Genomic DNA, 17,117 nt, shown 5'->3' with positions numbered 1-17,117 from the left:
GCTCCTGGACTTTAGGAACACTCTGAGATCTGTTCCAGAGCTTTGGAGCCTGACTCTCCTGGTTGTCACTGAAGTATCATCAAAATTAGAGAAAATGAGTGGATAGCTGGGATCTTTGCATGGGTAGGACCCCTATAACTGCAGATAGGTTGGGATGAGATGACATCATTATAGGAGGGGTTTCAGTCTAAGACCTGTGAGAAAGGGAGGTAGGGGACACCTAGAGATCTAGGTGGATGTGCTCTGCTTACAAAGATACTGATGAACTGGGAGAGTGAGAGACTCCTTTTTTTTTTTTAAATAGGGTACTCTATGGAGACTCTGGGTAAAAGTGTGTGTGTGTGGGGAGCATACTCAGGTTGTAGAAATGATAACAAAAATCAGAGTATTCAGATCTTGATCCAGAAGATAAGTACTCTTAGAGAGTTGGCTATGGACGGATTCTGGACTTGGGGTGGAAAGGGTTGTTGGAAAGGATACCTGACTACAGGGGTGATTGCAGATGATTATAGGAGGAAGACATACATTAACAGTTGCTGCCTGGTAGAGCAATGCCATCAGCCCAGGTGAATGGTGATATCTCCAAACAGAAAGTGAAATTGTTGAGGGTCTCTGTTTATTATCCATGAGAGGGATTGGTGGGAGACAACAGTATTAATGCTAGAGAAGAAGGAAGGGCCCCTTGTTGCTACAGTGGTTTCATTAGAGGACCACAGGATTCCAGCTGTATGTATAGGGGAGAGGTGCTGGATTGCCTGACACTAACATGTCTTTCTGTTTTGTTTTATTTTGTTTTTGTTTTTCACTCCCAGGCTGAGGAAGAGACTAGTGCAATCAGACACACCCCTGTCTGGTCATGTTACCTCCTAAGTTCACTGCTATGGCACTGGCGATTCTGCAGGACTGGTGTGGGTGGATGGGTGTCAATGCCCAGCGCTCACTGCTTATCCTGGGCATCCCCGATGACTGTGGTGAAGAAGAATTTCAGGAGGCAGTGCAGGCTGCCCTCAGGCCCCTGGGCAGGTACCGAGTGCTTGGCAAAGTCTTCAGAAAGGAGATTGGGGCAAAGGTCGCTTTGGTTGAATTCGCTGACAATTTAAACCAAAGTTTGATCCCCCAACAAATACCAAATAATAGGGGGTCCTGGAGTGTGATCTTCCTTCCTCCAGTCCCTGAAGTTGAGTCACAGGATACATTCAGTTTCCCTGCACAGGCTCATGGGCAAGCTTTGGAAGGGGCTTCAGGTGGGGTAGGAGTTTCAGGTAGGTCAGGAACTTCAGTTGGGGAAGGACATGTAGATGAGATAGGAGCTGTGGGTGAGGCAGGAGGAACAGCTGAGGAAGGAGCTGCAGATGAGGCAAGAGTGTCTTGCAAGGAGGGAGCAGGTAATGCAGGAGGAAGAGTAGCAACGTGCCTAAAGGAGAACTAGTCACATGGTTTTGTTGGAATCTGGCCACACAGGATGTAAGGAATGATCCCAGTTGTGTCAGGACAGAGAACAAAGGGATGGTGGGAGATTTGGTGGCGCTGAGAAGATATTATATCAAGTGTCTGCAGAAAGGAGAAAAGGGATGATCAGAGAGTGTGGCCCTTTGAATATGCACCCCATAGATGCATGTGTTTGAATGCTTGTTGGAAGAATTGTGTCACTGTGGGTGTGGGCTTAAGGTCTCCTATGCTTAAGTTCCACCCAGTGGGGAAGCTCCAGTGTCTTGTCTGCCTACCTGTTGCCATGTTTCTTGCCATGACAATAATGGATTAAACCTTGGAAACTGTAAGCCAACCCCAATTAAATGTTTCCCTTTATAAGGTTGCTGTGGTCATGGTGTCTCTTCACAACCAAACTAAGACAGGGCATAATGTCATGTTACCCATGGACTCTCCACATTTTGCTGCCATACCTGAGTGCCCCAAGTGTCCAATGGAGGTTGTGTTCTTGTGGCCCAGCTCATGTAGCCAACAGACTATTCTAGTCTTACATCTGTTCCTAGGCATGGCTGGTGGTCAGAGCTGTGCTGGCCAAGGTTGGGTTTCTCATGTCCTGACTCACGTGTGGGATGCCCCTCTAATACTGAGTGACAATTAAGATATCCAGCTTCTGATGAAATGGGGACAAAGAGTGAGGTGGAGATCAAATCTGTTCAGCTCAGCTGTCCTGATTTCAGAGGGTCCACCATTCAGAGGGTTCTTGCAGTGAAATAAAGCTGCAAGAGAGGACAGAGACATCCCTGCCCATGAAGGCCCAAAATGCATCTGACCATATCCACCAGGAATTTTCACAGTTTGCCTTTGGACAGTACCTAGGGACAGTAGCAGAGCCACCTCTCCAGGTGACCTCCATATCCACGTGGCCCTCTCAGGTACCACACACCACCCACCACCCACCACCCACCACCCACCACCCACCACCCACCACCCACCACCCACCACCCACCACCCACCACCCACCACCCACCCACAGCCAACAGCAACTACCTGTTTTTTGCTGGGCCTAAAATCAACTTGCTATTGAAGGTCCTCACGCTTGTTGGGTGGCAGTCTCCAGAATATGCCTATGCTTCTCCTATTGCTCCTCCCTTTCCTGGGCTCTGCAACCAGAGGCTGTGTCCTTTGGGGGACTTTAGGATTTGAATAGTTGTCCAATGGCCCTTGCTTAGCTTTCATTGCCTGCTGGGTCTTCAGAGGACTCTGCACATTTGTGCTTGCTTTGCACTTTGTTGGGGCAGGTATCTGCTCCTTTGGAGTGCATGGAGTCTGCCTAGGGCAGTGTATTAGTTTGCTTTCTGTTGCTGTGATAAAACATATTTGGGAAGGAAAGAATTTATTTGGCTTAAAGGAAAATTAGGGCAGGAACTAAATAAAAGAACCTGGAGGCCAGAACTAAACCAGAAGCATGGAGAAGCCATTCTTATTGGATTACTCTTTAGGGCTCACCCATGTTCAGTCAGTCAGCTTGCTTTTTAATTACAACCCAGGACCACCTGCCCACTGTGCCCCTCACAGTGGATTGGGCCCTCCTACATCAAACACTAATTAATATAATGCCCTCATAGAGTTGCCTACAGGGCAATTTGATGGAGACATTTTTGCAGTTGTTCCTTCTTCCCAGATGATCTCTAATTTGTTTCAAGTTGACAAAACCACCACCACCACCACCACCACCACCACCACCACCACCACCACCACCAACAACAACAACAACAACAACAAACATCTAACTAGCACAGGTGGGGCTAGGCATTGGACTAGACTGAGAGCAACAGTAATGACACAAAACTCAGTTTATAGAACTTAAGGGGTCATAGAGAATAATCCTGTTTTGAGATTGATAAAAACAGAGACTCAGCTAGCCTGCAAGTGTAGAGTGGTAGAGAGAAGAGAGAATGCGACCGCAAGGCACCAGGCTGGAAATGCACATAGGCAAACAAGAGCGAAGGGTTTGCACAGCAAGTAGAAAGGGTGCTGTCTTTTAATATGCTGTGGAAGCACATTCAGTGGAAAAGTACACTAGAGTGGTCTGCACTAGAAAAGAGGTTGCCAGCTCCAGCTGTTGCTAAGGGAACCACTGCAATCATAGAGAGCAGCTAGAAAGCAATTTAAAAAAGGTAAGAGTTTTTGAAAATAGAGCAGAAAGAAGCCTTCTGCTGAATGGAATATATAGTCTTCAAATATGGCCATTCCAGAGACACTGCGTGGCCTGTTTCAGCCACACCTGTGAGGCTGTGTGGTAAAGGGGATTTGGCAGATTTAATGGAAGTTACCAGATATGCTTAAACTATGGAGATGATCTTGGGTTGCCTGGTAAGTAGTAAGTGGGAACAAAAGAGGACATCATAGAGGTTAGATTTTGGAGAAGACTCAGCTCACAATTACTGACTGAGAATGGAAAGAGGTACCTGGAACGACTGAAGGATTACTCCCAGGCAACAGTTGGCAAGGAAATGGGGACTGAAATCCTACAACCTGGAGAAACTGAGTACTCAGATACTTTAAGTGAATCTGGAAGCAGACTCCCCCCAAGCCTTCAGATCAGAATCTAGCCAGCAACACTCTGACTGCAGGTTTGTGAGCCCAGAACCCACATTTAAAACAGGCTGCACTCCTGACTTGGGGCAAGTGGGAATTAATAAATAGGTGTTGCATTAAGTTTTGAAGTTCATAGTGATTGACTATGCCATGCTGGATTAGGTAGGTGACATGGTATTCCCTTTAAAGTGAGGACTCTTCTAATGTATGTGTTTTTTTCTCATTACTGCTTAAGACCATGAGGTGTGGGGCTCAGTGTCCCACAGTCTCAGGTTAGGTTCCTTGCTGAACTGGTTAGCATGACTGCAACAGTGAAACTCCAGTAGTGTTTTCAGCCTTGCTTTGTCTTTTATTTCTCTAAATTTACAGGGTAAAATCATTTTCCCTAGAAACATTTCTTGTCATTGCAAGTTACAGCCATAGATGATTTTAAACTGTTGGAAAGACCATCTTCTTCCTCTTCCATAGATGTTTCAAACTTCTGACACAAAGATATTTGAATTGGTTCTTAAACTTTCAGTTATAGATTGTTCTTATCCTATGTTCTTTGAGTGGGGATATCTTCAAAGAACATGAAGTTCCTGCTCAGCATAGCACATTCTATTCAGCCAGCCTCAAGCTAACCGAAAAGCTTCAGAGCATGATCTGGATCTCTGAACAATCTCATACATTTACTGGCAAAACACAGCACAAGCATTTGTAAGGTTTTCCACTGAGAAATTTTCTTGGTTCTTCATTACCGTGGATGGAAGTGTGAAATTGGATTCCTCAACTTAAGCCCCTAATTTTCTCCATCTTCTTTTTCCTGTATAAGTTCTTTAGCTTTGTTATGGATTCAGTTGGATTTTACTTAAAAATGCCCTAGTACCTCAGGGTATAATCTTCACAAATCTATTATTAACAGGGTTATCAAGTCCCTTTGAGGTCATTAAGGTGGTCCTGAACTCAATAGGATTGGTGTCCTTGTAAGGAGAGAAAATTTTGTAAGGGTTGTTCACACACACACACACACACACACACACACACACACACACACACACGGGGGGGGGGATGGAAGGAGGAAAAGGGAGAGGAGAGGGGAAGGGGAGGGAGGAAAAAGCCATGTACCTACCAGAATGGAGAAGAGCCCTGGGACAGATACTTTCATAAGAGCACCCATAGAAAAAAATGGTTCTACCAACATCAGTTTGGAGCACCAAATTAAGCAGTATTAACTTACCAATTCTTAAAACCAGCACATTCAAAGCATTTGGTTTTATAACCTATTTGAATTCTTGTTTTGTTGCTGTTAAATTAAGACTGGGTCTCACTTGTAACCTTGGCTAGCTCAAAACTTGCAATGTAGACCAAGCTGGACTCAAACACATAAAGATCTGCCTGTCTTTGCCTCCTGACTGCTGGGATTAGAGAATGTTGATACTAAAGGCATTCACAGCTATGCCAGACCTAAAAGTGTAGCCCAGGATAGCCTCAAATTCATGATCTTCCTGCTCCTACCTCTTCAGAATATCCTACTGGCATGTGTCACCATGACTAGCCCCTTCTGAAATCTTATAGATTATTGAGAACCCAGAAGAAGTCTTATTTATATTGGATAGGTATGCATGAGTATGTCTTAATACAGTATAAAATTTACTACATTGAAGTAAAAATAAATGTAGAGAAATGTAAAAATATTCATTTAAAGATGTCATTATTAAAATATATTAACAATATTATTTTAAAAATTCTATATAAAATGAATTTTAGTAAGAACAATTCTTTTTCAATTTTGCAACTGTGTGTGTGTTTGATGTGCATGTGTATGTGTTCACATATGTTATGGACACACAAGTGTAGGCAGTGCATGTGGAAGCCCAAGGCTGACATTTGGGATCTTCATTGACCCCTCTCCACCTTATTCTTTAAGGCAAAGTCTGTCAACTGAAAAAAGAGCTCTCTATCAAGCACTTTCTCATCTGAGTCATCCCCTTAGCTCCCCCCCCCCTTTTTTTTTGGTTCTTTTTTTCGGAGCTGGGGACCGAACCCAGGGCCTTGAACCCAGGGCCTTGAACCCAGGGCCTTGCGCTTCCTAGGCAAGCGCTTTACCACTGAGCTAAATCCCCAAGCCCCCTTAGCTCCCCTTTTACAAGTTTGTGGTTCCTTTTGATGTCTGAGAAGATAGTTGGATTTTCATTGCCACTTCTGACTTCAGGCTCCTGTGATCTCATATTTGAATAACATTCAGAACATTCCTTTACACTTTTGAGGAAGAAGGAGAAATCATAAGGCAAAAGTATCTTTTTTTTTTCCTTTTTTTCTTTATTAACTTGAGTATTTCTTATTTACATTTCGATTGTTATTCCCTTTCCCGGTTTCCGGGCAAACATCCCCCTAATCCCTCCCCCTCCCCTTCCTTATGGGTGTTCCCCTCCCAACCCTCCCCCCATTGTCCCCCTCCCCCCAACAGTCTAGTTCACTGGGGGTTCAGTCTTAGCAGGAACCAGGGCTTCCCCTTCCACTGATGCTCTTACTAGGATATTCATTGCTACCTATGAGGTCAGAGTCCAGGGTCAGTCCATGTATAGACTTTAGGTAGTGGCTTAGTCCCTGGAAGCTCTGGTTGCTTGGCATTGTTGTACATATGGGGTCTCAAGCCCCTTCAAGCTCTTCCAGTTCTTTCTCTGATTCCTTCAACGGGGGTCCTATTTTCAGTTCAGTGGTTTGCTGCTGGCATATGCCTCTGTGTTTGCTGTATTCTGGCTGTGTCTCTCAGGAGCGATCTACATCCGGCTCCTGTCGGTCTGCACTTCTTTGCTTCATCCATCTTATCTAGTTTGGTGGGTGTATAAGTATGGGCCACATGTGGGGCAGGCTCTGAATGGGTGTTCCTTCTGCCTCTGTTTTAATCTTTAAGGCGAAAGTATCTTAGCCTCACTATGAAGAAATAATTTTCTAGACCCTGCCTCAAAAGGTTACAAAGTCTGCTCAGGGCTTTCCAGAACCCCTTGAGAACTGCATTGTTATTCCAGACTTCTCAGCTTTTGTGCATATTGAACTGTCCCCAGTAACCGTTATCATTAACTGTGCATTTTGCATTTGTGGGGACTTGTTGCCCAATATGTCCTGTATGATACTGCTAATTTGTGAATAATAGGCAGGAATGTGGGTGTGTCAATATAATGCTGAAAGCTCAGAGTTAAACACTAATTAGTCTAGAGGTATAGAGGAACATTGCATTTATTAAACATTTCTACAAGCTTCTATTTGTAATTGGGCATAAAAAATAAATAGGACAAGGACACTAACCATGGAAAAGTAAGAACCAATCACAGAGAACAGATAAAAACAATCTAAGTATTCACACACAAAAAATAGGGATTATTGTCACTATAGTAGCAACAGAATGCCAAGGTTGCTGGGGAAGATTAAACATGAAGTGTCATGTATAAGAATATGTTGAAGGTGTCCTTTAGGAGATTAAGGGGAAGGGCACTCTAAATGTGAAAAAAAGATATATCCTAAAACACATAGACAAGGGAAAGCCTTCAGCAACAAGGCCTGGCTTGGTTAATATTGATGGTATGACCAAGAGAGGAGTTAGAGAGCTGGGGACAGCAGCATTAGGATTGCCCTTGAACTGTCAGAAGTATGCAATCTCGCCAAGTTGTTATGGAAGGCTTTAGAGCTTCTGCAGCCCAACAAAAGTGCAGGACTTTATGGACATTTATTCCAAGCCCAGCCTTCCTACTCCAACTTTAAAAGCTCATTTTCACCATCTATAGAATGACTATAATGAAGACACATGGTGGCTATGTATGGACTGTGAGTGGGGCAGTGTGTATAAAGCAATCAGGCTCGTGTTTCATATGGATATTTGTGTTCATCCTTGGTTACTTTGGGAAGCAATACCTTTGATTCTTATACAACTGCTGTTGATATAGAATTGAGAACATCGATTATCCCTTATTACTCAGTGTACTTGCTTTTGGGTTATTGTGTATTTTGTCTCAATGACTACCATTCTGTCCATTTCTTGGCACTTTGGTTTCCTCATCTGTAGGATGGAGATTATAGAATATGCTCCTAGGGGCTAGAGGAATGGCTTAGGACTTAGGGCATTTACTGTGCAAGAATGAAAAAAAACCTGGGAGTTCAGATCCCTACAACATTCATAAAGCCAGACTTGTTAGAATCTGTAACACTGGTGATCACACAGAAAGAGGGGAGGCAGAAGAAAAGAGAACCTCTGGAAGTTCATGGGCCACCCAACCTACAGAAAAAAATGGCAGACAAGATACCCTGTCTCAAACAAGGTGGAAGGTAAGGCTTGACACCCTAGATAGTATCTTGACTTCCACACAAATATGAGCTCCTGTACTTACATGGACACATGAACACACACAGAGATTTTATATTTAATATATAATTAATAATATAAATTAAATAATAATTATTAATAATAATTCATAATGATCAATACTAAAAGGAATGAGTTCAGAAAACATCTAGTGCTTACAAAGGTTATACTTTCTTTCCCTCCCTTCTTTTTTAAAGCTGCTATGGTAGTCATTCTAGATGGTCCAGTGTTTTTCCTACATGAACTTTCTCTGGGACTGGCCAGCATTCTCACTCCTCCCCTGTACTACATATTATCCTCAGTGAACAATGCAAACTATGGAAAGCAGCAGTGAGAAACTCTCCTGTCATCCAGCCTAAATGGTCCATGTCTGGCTGAGTGGCACTGTGTAATCTCCTGTAAGCTCTAGAAAGCATGGGATTATGACAAGAAATGGTCTGTGGGGCTCCCAGGATGCTGAGTAGAATATGGCTATATAATCAAAATTTTTCTTCTCAGACTTTACTTCTGAAAATTGTTTCTACTGGGGTCAAGTTGAAATATATACAATTTAACAAGTTCAACTCTATTACTCTATGTTTACTGAATGCTTATTCTAATTCTCAGCACTGTGGGAGATGTAAGAGTAATGGGTGATAATAGCCTGTTCCACTTTTATATCAGCAAGCATTTCTGCATAAGCTCTTATCATAATCCAGTAGTGTCAGGCCCTGAGAAAACCAAAGCAAGGACAAAGCCACAGTCTTTTGTGTTGTCAAAGGGACAACTGACATTAGTCAGATAACCATAGAAGGCAATTTTCAGCTCCAGTCATAAAACAGTGAGGCTCTCAGGGCAGTAGGGGTGAGTATATGAAGAGACATGGCCTGTGTTTGCAGTTCTAAATGGCTTTGCCAGGCCACATCAGTATACAGATGCACAGAGTGTGTTATGAAGCAATGATCTGCTTTCTACTTATCCATTCTCCGAAGTCTTCCCAACTCCTAAACTATCCACTATTGGCACACATTATGGCTTCCTCCAAAGAGACACTACTACCTAGAAGAGACAAAGGATATGTAAAAATGAATAGGGAACTGTGATGGGTCTGTGCAAGCAAAAAGGAAGATATGCTTAGCTTAAGCGTTGTTCAGGGTGACTTCTCATGACAATGACTATGAGGAAACACTGATGTAGTATTACCTAACGCTCTTTGCTTGACCCCCACCCATTCTTACCTACTAGTTCTGGTGCTGAAGATGCACATTGCTAAATAGGGAAGACCTTCTTGTTCTGTGAAACCCTAGCACTCTGACCTTTTCGTTCAGCTGACATAATGCCTATCACAGAATAGGTATTCAGCAGGGCTCTGAATGGCTAACACAAGGAACAGTTCTAATTAAGACTTGGGCTTGAACCAGAATGATGGTATCAGAAAGCAACAGGGCTTCTGGTGACAGCTTTGGAGAACCCAGATCACAGAGGACTTAGTGATCATTTTCAAGACTTCAGGCTTGTACCCTGTAGGCAAGAGACATGTTTGGGAGGCTTTGAAGCAGTTATGTGTCAACCATATTGGGTTTTTTTTTTTTGAGTGCTTGATACCTTTGTTGCTTTTTTGGTTATTGGGCCAAAGAGTCGCTTAAAGGAAGAAGGATTTATTTTGGCTCACATTTCACAGAAATTAAGTTTATGATGTTGGAGATGATATGGAGGTGAGGGCCTAAAGAAGCTGGTCATATTATATCCTCAGTCATGAAATAGAGATGAACACTGCTGGTCAACTGACTTCTTGTTTCCTCTTTATAAATCATTCTTGGACTACAGCTCATAGAATGACATGGTTCATTTTCAAGGTGAGTCTTCTGTCTGCAGCTAATCCTTTCTGGAAATAACTCTCAGACACACCTAGATTATTCAAAATTCAGTTACGTTGATAAGGAAGAGTAACTATCACTCTCAGTTTGGAAGACAGACGGAAGACAGGATTGATGTGTAAGAGAGTGGATTCTGAGAGACCTCTTTGGGTTACTAGTTACTAAGCTTTCAACATCATTTAAATGGAAGCACAGAGGACTGGCCAAGTAAGGGCGGGAACAGAGATGAGAATGAAACAAATGGATGGTGGGTGGAGCTTCAGTACAGCAGGAGTTCTTAGGAGTGATGCTAGTGAATAAAACTCTGAACCCAAGGAGCAACACAGGAGCAACTGAATTCTTTCAAGCTGTATGATGTAGGTGATCTAGTAGTGACAAAACCAGGAAAATCTGTTTCTTTCCTTCCTGAGCCGGTGCCATACAGACACAAATAGGTAAAAGGAGAGAACCAATTCCAGCAAGCTTTCTTATGACTTCTACATAAGTTCTTTCATATGTGTACACACACACACACACACACACACACACACGTGCGTGTGCACACACATATGCATATAAATGTGCAGCCACATGATACATATTAAACAATGTAATAGAACACCGAGTTAAAGAATTATATGAAAATTTCTGAGAAATCAGTTTACATTTCAAAGCTCATAATAAAACTATCAACCCTCCAAAATCTGATCTAGAAAGAGAATCCCCAAGTGAAACTGTTCTAGAAGACGGACAAGCTAAGTCAGAAAATAATCTCTTCAAACTATGACAGTTCTATGGAGGCAGTAAAACCATGAAAGCTTTCTTTCTTTTTAGAAAAACAGAGAAAACATGGACAGACCCTGGGCTTCAACCTCATATGTAGCAATGAATATCCTAGTAAGAGCACCAGTGGAAGGGGAAGCCCTGGGTCCTGCTAAGACTGAACCCCCAGTGAACTAGTCTATGGGGGGAGGGCGGCAATGGGGGGAGGGTTGGGAGGGGATCACCCATAAGGAAGGGGAGGGGGGAGGGAGATGTTGGCCCAGAAACCGGGAAAGGGAATAACACTTGAAATGTAAATAAGAAATACTCAATTTAATAAAATATATATACATATATATATAGCAAATATCCATATATTTTCTTATATGACCTTGGATTTCTCTAATTATCAGATTTTAGAAAGGTTTACAGTACCATGTTTGTATTCTCTCTCATGTTGTAGGCCTAGGTTTTAATAAAGAAGTAGTTTGTTACAAAAAAAAGAAAAAAAGAAAAACAGAGAAAATGTGTTATTTGGCCACTGCATGAGAACTTGGAGTCTGTGGTGCCATTATGCAACCCACTGGTGTCCCATTTGACAGCAATTTCTCAGTGTTGTCCAGTCGCCCAGATGTTGCTTGAGAAGGTTAATCTTAACTATCAGCATGCCAAGAATGAAAAGCGTACGGGAGATTAGTAAAGAACTCCTCTGACAGACAATTCAACAATCTATGTTCTGATCTATTGGACATTTTAACCACTGTTTCATGAGACATGAAAATGCAAGTGTCAGCGTGCTTTACCTTAAAGTGAGAACAGCTCAGATCCTTGGTCACAATCACTCAGCTGTACCATGTGGCTCACAAGCAGCTATCAGCAGTATGCTAGCTTTCCGTAAGAGTGTGAAGCCACAAACAGATTAAAGTCTGCAACATAAACAACAGTATCTGAAGATGTATTTCCTCATCCCCCTAGAAAAGGGCATCTTTGGCCTCCTTTTGGATTGCTTAACCACATAGGATAAATACCAATTCTCTATCTAGATGAAATCTGTTCTCACACATACTTTATTATATGTTAAAAGTAAAATCAGACATTTTAAAAATACATTCTGAAGATTTTTCCTCAATTTCTATTTCCTAAATTCAGCCTGAAGAGTCTAAACAGCACAGCTGTTTCCCTGGCCTTCCTGTCTGTACTGTATGTAACGCTTATCTCTTCCCTTACCCATACTTGACTAATGTATTTCTATTGATATGAAGGTCACAACATGACTCCTTCTATTAGTCAGGTTTCTCTAGAGTAACAGAACCTATAGAATATATATATATATACATATATATATATATATGAAATTTATTAGAATGACTTAAGTTTGTGGTTTTGCTAATCCAATAATGGCTGCCTATGCATGTGGAAGTTCCAAGAATCCAGTAGCTGTTCATTTCACAAGGCTGAATATATCAACTGGTCTTCAGCATACACAGAATCCTAAAGAAATAGGCTCTAATTCCAGTGAAGGAATGAACTTGCCAGTGAGAGAGAGAGAGAGAGAGAGAGAGAGAGAGAGAGAGAGAGAGAGAGAGAGAGAGAGCAAATAGAGAACACTTCCTTCTTCCATGTCCTCATATAGGCTTTCAGCAGGAGGCTTGGCCCAGATTATAGGTGGGGTTTCCCAGCTCAAAAGATCTGGATTAAAGATGTCTCTTCCTACATCAAAGATCTTTATTAGAAGTGAATCTTCTCACTTCAAATGATACAGTTAACCACAAAATCGCTCGTAGGTGTGTGTGCCTAGTCATTTGGAGTTTTTTGTTAATTCCAGATGAAGTCAAGTTGAGAACCAAGAATAGCCACCATGCTTCTCCTTCTCAAAAGAGCAGCATGCTGCATATTTTATCACCTTCGTTTTGTAATGTGGCACTCCCTCTTCCTGAAATCTGAGAGAGCATGAAAATTCATGGAACAGTGGAAGATCCTTTCTGTCTGGTTCCTAGATTTCAAATGGCTGTACAGGGGATTATGGCTGAAGCATGCACAAGGATGTTGGTACAGTAGCAGTATACTCCTAGTTTGCAATAATAGTGAATGATCTGAGACTTCTGAATTGACATAGTTGAGATAGTAGTTTTATCACTGTGACCAGTTGCATGAGGGATTACTATGCCATGCAAGGAAGACTGTGGACATTTTACATGGGTTAGGATACAAGACTATGTTCATTGCATGGTGACAATTTCTTAGTTTTGAAATGAACAAAAATGCATTTGGACAGATCTCAAAATAACATAGGAAATGCCTCTCCTGCATTACTATTGCCTGGATCAGGAAACTCTTACTCAGACAGGTTTCCACTGGAAACCTTCTGTACACCATGAATGGGGCATCCAGCCTTGTCGGACCTTCATAGTTCCGTGGATCCTCCCATTCATTCTCCTAGGCAACAGTTTGTGGCATGCCATGACTATAGGTATTGACATTCCCAGCTTTCCACCTAGCTGTTGGCACATTGTAGAATGCTTTAAACTTGCTTGTGTGAATTAATTAACACGTCTCTCTTTATATTAAACAGGCTTTCATTTAGATAAGCACTAGAATTGGATAGTGTAGCTCAGTGGAATATTTCAATTTACATTTCTACTTCTCCATAGCTTGAGAACGAAATACTAACATTGTTCCTACTCAAAATGTATTATTTGTTTGTATTTATGTGAATATTCAGTGTTCTACCTGCATGTATATATGTGTATTGCATATATTCCTGGTACCTGCAGAGGCCAGAAGACTGGGCATCAGATTCTCTAGAACTGAGGTTGTGGACAGTTATAAGTTACCATATAGGTATGGGGAATGAAACTCAGGTCCTTTGCAATAGCAATAAATGCTCTTTAATTTTCTGTTCCTACTTTTAGAAAATGCCAATTTGCCCTCAATAATGGTATACAGAAGGTATCCAATGGGAGCTGTCTGAGTAGGACACTCATAGTGGTTGGCTGAGCTGAGGAGACAAGTTAGAGAGAGCCGGGAGAGCCAGCTGGCTTGCATACCAGGTCCAAATCTGACCTTGGGTCTTGGGCTCAGCCAGGCCAAGTCATTTTGCTCAGCTAAGTATTTTGGGGTACACTAAGAGACAAACCTTTCAATAGTTCTCAATTCCCTTTAGTAAGCTCTAGTAAGTCAATGATATAAACTAGTAGTCACTGAATTGTGTTGTCGAGATTTTTCTAAAGTTCTGACTTTCTCTTTTTAGAGGATAGTTGTAGGACTCTGGTCATCTATTCAGCCCTGGAAACTTAGCTCCTTAATTCCCAGTTGGCTGCAAAGCAGAAATGTTACCATTAGGTGATTTTTTTTGAGGTAATTCCTTTTTTTTTCAGTTTTTTTAAATTTATTTAATACTTAATAATAATTCTTTGGTTTCCGGGCAAACGTCCCCCTCCCCCCTCCCCTTCCCTATGGGTGTTCCCCTCCCAACCCTCCCCCCATTGCCGCCCTCCCCCCAACAGTCTAGTTCACTGGGGGTTCAGTCTTAGCAGGACACAGGGCTTCCCCTTCCACTGGTGCTCTTACTAGGATATTCATTGCTACCTATGAGGTTGGAGTCCAGGGTCAGTCCATGTATAGTCTTTAGGTAGTGGCTTAGTCCCTGGAAGCTCTGGTTGCTTGACATTGTTGTTCATATGGGGTCTCGAGCCCCTTCAAGCTCTTCCAGTTCTTTCTCTGATTCCTTCAACGGGGGTCCTATTCTCAGTTCAGTGGTTTGCTGCTGGCATTCGCCTCTGTATTTGCTGTATTCTGGCTGTGTCTCTCAGGAGCGATCTACATCCGGCTCCTGTCGGTCTGCACTTCTTTGCTTCATCCATCTTGTCTAATTGGATGGCTGTATATGTATGGGCCACATGTGGGGCAGGCTCTGAATGGGAGTTCCTTCAGTCTCTGTTTTAATCTTTGCCTCTCTCTTCCCTGCCAAGGGTATTCTTGTTCCCCTTTTAGAGAAGGAGTGAAGCATTCACATTTTGATCATCCGTCTTGAGTTTCGTTTGTTCTAGGCATCTAGGGTAATTCAAGCATTTGGGCTAATAGCCACTTATCAGTGAGTGCGTACCATGTATGTCTTTCTGTGATTGGGTTAGCTCACTCAGGATGATATTTTCCAGTTCCAACCATTTGCCTACGAATTTCATAAAGCCGTTGTTTTTGATAGCTGAGTAATATTCCATTGTGTAGATGTACCACATTTTCTGTATCTATTCCTCTGTTGAAGGGCATCTGGGTTCTTTCCAGCTTCTGGCTATTATAAATAAGGCTGCGATGAACATAGTGGAGCACGTGTCTTTTTTATATGTTGGGGCATCTTTTGGGTATATGCCCAAGAGAGGTATAGCTGGATCCTCAGGCAGTTCAATGTCCAATTTTCTGAGGAACCTCCAGACTGATTTCCAGAATGGTTGTACCAATCTGCAATCCCACCAACAATGGAGGAGTGTTCCTCTTTCTCTGCATCCTCGCCAGCATCTGCTGTCACCTGAGTTTTTGATCTTAGCCATTCTCACTGGTGTGAGGTGAAATCTCAGGGTTGTTCTGATTTGCATTTCCCTTATGACTAAAGATGTTGAACATTTCTTTAGGTGTTTCTCAGCCATTCGGCATTCCTCAGCTGTGAATTCTTTGTTTAGCTCTGAACCCCATTTTTTAATAGGGTTATTTGTCTCCCTGCGGTCTAACTTCTTGAGTTCTTTGTATATTTTGGATATAAGGCCTCTATCTGTTGTAGGATTGGTAAAGATCTTTTCCCAATCTGTTGGTTGCCGATTTGTCCTAACCACAGTGTCCTTTGCCTTACAGAAGCTTTGCAGTTTTATGAGATCCCATTTGTCGATTCTTGATCTTAGAGCATAAGCCATTGGTGTTTTGTTCAGGAAAATTTTTCCAGTGCCCATGTGTTCCAGATGCTTCCCTAGTTTTTCTTCTATTAGTTTGAGTGTATCAGGTTTGATGTGGAGGTCCTTGATCCACTTGGACTTAAGCTTTGTACAGGGTGATAAGCATGGATCAATCTGCATTCTTCTACATGTTGACCTCCAGTTGAACCAGCACCATTTGCTGAAAATGCTATCTTTTTTCCATTGGATGGTTTTGGCTCCTTTGTCAAAACTCAAGTGACCATAGGTGTGTGGGTTCATTTCTGGGTCTTCAATTCTATTCCATTGGTCTATCTGTCTGTCTCTGTACCAATACCATGCAGTTTTTATCACTATTGCTCTGTAATACTGCTTGAGTTCAGGGATAGTGATTCCCCCTGAAGTCCTTTTATTGTTGAGGATAGTTTTAGCTATCCTGGGTTTTTTGTTATTCCAGATGAATTTGCAAATTGTTCTGTCTAACTCTTTGAAGAATTGGATTGGTATTTTGATGGGGATTGCATTGAATCTGTAGATTGCTTTTGGTAAAATGGCCATTTTTACTATATTAATCCTGCCAATCCATGAGCATGGGAGATCTTTCCATCTTCTGAGGTCTTCTTCAATTTCTTTCTTCAGAGGCTTGAAGTTCTTATCATAAAGATCTTTCACTTGCGTGGTTAGAGTCAAACCGAGGTATTTTATATTATTTGGGACTATTAAGAAGGGTGTCATTTCCCTAATTTCTTTCTCGGCTTGTTTCTCTTTTGTGTAGAGGAAGGCTACTGATTTATTTGAGTTAATTTTATACCCAGCCACTTTGCTGAAGTTGTTTATCAGCTTTAGTAGTTCTCTGGTGGAACTTTTGGGATCACTTAAATAAACTATCATATCATCTGCAAATAGTGATATTTTGACTTCTTCTTTTCCGATCTGTATCCCCTTAACCTCCTTTTGTTGTCTGATTGCTCTGGCTAGAACTTCAAGAACTATATTGAATAAGTAGGGAGAGAGTGGGCAGCCTTGTCTAGTCCCTGATTTTAGTGGGATTGCTTCAAGTTTCTCTCCATTTAGTTTAATGTTAGCAACTGGTTTGCTGTATATGGCTTTTACTATGTTTAGGTATGGGCCTTGAATTCCTATTCTTTCCAGGACTTTTATCATGAAGGGGTGTTGAATTTTGTCAAATGCTTTCTCAGCATCTAATGAAATGATCATGTGGTTTTGTTCTTTCAGTTTGTTTATATAATGGAT

Source organism: Rattus norvegicus, chromosome X (assembly GCF_021556685.1).
Source record: "Rattus norvegicus strain SHRSP/BbbUtx chromosome X, alternate assembly SHRSP_T2T, whole genome shotgun sequence".
Taxonomy (NCBI): Eukaryota; Metazoa; Chordata; class Mammalia; order Rodentia; family Muridae; genus Rattus; species Rattus norvegicus.
Note: the sequence above shows the minus strand (reverse complement) of the source record.